Source organism: Hippopotamus amphibius, chromosome X, assembly GCF_030028045.1.
Source record: "Hippopotamus amphibius kiboko isolate mHipAmp2 chromosome X, mHipAmp2.hap2, whole genome shotgun sequence".
In the NCBI taxonomy this organism is placed as follows: Eukaryota; Metazoa; Chordata; class Mammalia; order Artiodactyla; family Hippopotamidae; genus Hippopotamus; species Hippopotamus amphibius.
In genome coordinates, this window is record NC_080203.1 from 51,955,094 (window position 1) to 51,958,090 (window position 2,997).

The following is a 2,997-nucleotide window of genomic DNA, read 5'->3' on the forward strand; positions in this document are numbered from 1 at the left end:
AGGAGTGATTTTCCTTTGGTAGTTATCTCTTCAAGGCAAGGATGCAATTTATTGACCAACCAATTGAAGTTACCCCTTGAGGAAAGAACAAGTGTCATCAAGCAAGATGCACTCTTCAATTTCATAAAGTTAATAGGGCAATCCATCAAAAGTTTCACACCTTTTTTTCCCCAAAAGTCCACAGCAGAGCAGTCTTCCATATGATTACTGATCTCTCAAAACAAATAAAAACTTGTGGGGCTACATTTCCTTCACCTTTTTGTACTGCAAAGTTCCTAAAAGCAAATATCATAGCTGTTAAACACAAATGCATAATTTCATACAATAAAAATGTAACAGCTATTCCCCATAAGGGCAGGATAGGTTGTGGGTTATTTGGATCAAACCCTCTGGCCAAAAACAGCTCTGAATAAATCACTTTAAAAGCATTGAGGAATTGCGGGAGTTCCCTGGTGACCTAGTGGTTAGGATTCCAGGCTTTCACTGCCGTGGCTTGGATTCAATCCCCGGTTGGGGAACTGAGATCCATCAAGCCTCTTGGTGTGGCCAAAGATAAATAAATAAAATTTTTAAAAATAAATAAATAAATCTGCATAACAACCCCCCCCCCCCGCCCCCCACCAAAAAAAAGCACTGAGCAGTTGAAAAGATTGTGCAGCCCTAGCAGGCCCATTTTAAGGGGAAGCTTGACCAAAGAGGCTAGAGGATTATCTGAGTGCCAAAGTTCCCTTGAAGACATTGGAGGGGTAAGTGTGATAGAAGTCAAGGCACAGAGCACATTCAATGTAAAGACTCTTACAGGATATCTTTGCCTACATTAAGCTGGATCCCAAAGGGCTACACTCTCAGAATTAGGATGAACCAGAACTAATCCATCACCTCCTGATCCTACCAACCCCACAGGCCCAGAGATAAGGCTTCTCTGGACATAAGCAGAGCAGGAAAAGGGAAAGGAAAGGGGCTAAAATACATCTGAGAAGACCTGCCCTCATACAGATTTGTACCCTAGGAACATGTAGCATAGATGATCAATGAATTTGGTTTGATGTGATCCCCAACTTGTAGAGCCCCCAAAACACAGCCAGAAGGAGGAAAGTACACTTATTACAAGCCTTGAGGAATCTCCACAAATAATTGTTTTTGACAATACAGTTTTATTTTTCAAAATGTACAGTTAATGGGACCTGTTCATGTATCCTCACCAGCAGCTGGGACATCTCCACCCTTGGTGTTTCTGGTGTAAATTAATTGAGCTCTGTACTTTGAAACCGGTTTAATAAGTCCTTTACTAAGGAGCTCCTGAAAGGCTACTGTGGTCAAGGAACTACAGATCTTGTTTCCCAGAGACCACAGTTGGGGTTATAAGCTTATAGTTGGGAACTTCCTTACAGAGTTTGTCACATGTTGCTTTGTCAAACAAGCCTAGGTTATTGAGCTTCTCCCGAACTTTGCCTTTGGACAAGTCTTCTTTTTGGCCTTGTCCCAAGATTTGTTCCCTGGGTCTTTGTCTTTCTTATCCGACTTTCTGGCATCTTTCTTCTTCTTGTCATCCTTGGGTAGCATAGTGAAACTCAGAGAGCAGCTGCTACCACTGCCACCTTGCTAAGATGTTGGACCCAAAGTCCACAAATATTTTTTTAAGGGCAATAACCAGTAAAACAGTTGAAGACAATTAGATGCACAGGAAGTTAAAAAAAAAATCATACACGGACAACTTAAATTACATTAATTGGTAATTTTGATGAATATTATGACAAAATCAGACTAATCCATTATGGGGTCCTCTCTCCTAATGCACAAATTGTGTTATGATGTAAATATCACGACCACCATCTTTATATTCTTCAATATAAGTAACAAATAAATATTCTTTAATAATTAAGTATCACAGAAGTATTTGCATGTTGTATGCTTTTTAGTGGATTGTTGAATATTAGTTACTAGTGCTCTTTAATTATACTGAACAATGATCTGATTTAGTACAATATCAGATGTTTCTAAAACAGACATCAATGATTGGTATATAAACAGATAGTTCGGGCTTCCTAGGTGGCGCGGTGGTTAAGAACCCCCTTGCCAGTGCAGGGGACACGGGTTTGTTCCTTCTGCAGGAAGATCCCACATGCCACGGAGCAACTAAGCCCGTGTGCCACAACTATTGAGCCCGTGTGTTGCAACTACTGAAGCCCACAGGGCTAGAGCCCATGCTCCACAACAAGAGAAGCCACAGCAATGAGGAGCCCACGCACCACAATGAAGAATAGCCCCTGCTCACAGCAGTAGAGAAAACCTGTGTGCAGCAACGAAGACCCAACATAGCCAATAAATAAATAAATTAATTAAAAAGAAATAACCAAAAAAAATGGCCTTTAAAACAAACAAACAGATAGTTCCATAATAGTCAAACAGAATCATTGTCTAAATTGTTTTTGTGCCCCATAATATTTAGAGAATAGTAAAAGAGAAATCTATTTTCCATTTTTTAAACTCCAATGTAGTTAGACTAGAAAACAAAAACAAAATGACAATAATGAAGCTTTCACTCAAATCCAAAGTGGTTGCTATAGTAACTTAAAATTGGAGCATTATAATAAAAGTAGAATGAAAAGATAATTTCAAATGCTATATTAATCTTTTGAAGTATGGAGAGGGGAGTTGCTGTTTGATATTTGAAAGAGACTAGGTTGCTGTTGAAGCTTCTAAGAAGACTGATTTCGTCTTGTCTGCTTTCTCTTTTATATTAACGTAAAAAAACCTCTGACTGCAAGCATTAACTAGGAGAGAAGGGAACTGTTAGTTTTGCTCATATTAATCTCTCTAAGACTGATGACAATACCTTTCTACAAGCAACTCATAATTACCTGTGGGAATGGAGAGCAGATTGAGTGAAAAAGTGCTTTACAAATGACCTGAAGGATCTAATTTTTGATGTTTCTTTTCTACTTTCTCCATCACCAAGATAGAGGTATGGATACAGATGCAGATATAACACAAAAG

The 2,997-nt window shown here is 38.9% G+C and overlaps 1 pseudogene; it reads right to left on the reverse strand.

Moving 5' to 3' along the window:
* Positions 1 to 1,188: 1,188 nt before the first annotated feature.
* LOC130841328 (40S ribosomal protein S25-like) lies at positions 1,189 to 1,563 on the reverse strand (annotated as a pseudogene).
* Between the last annotated feature and the right edge of the window lie 1,434 nt (positions 1,564 to 2,997).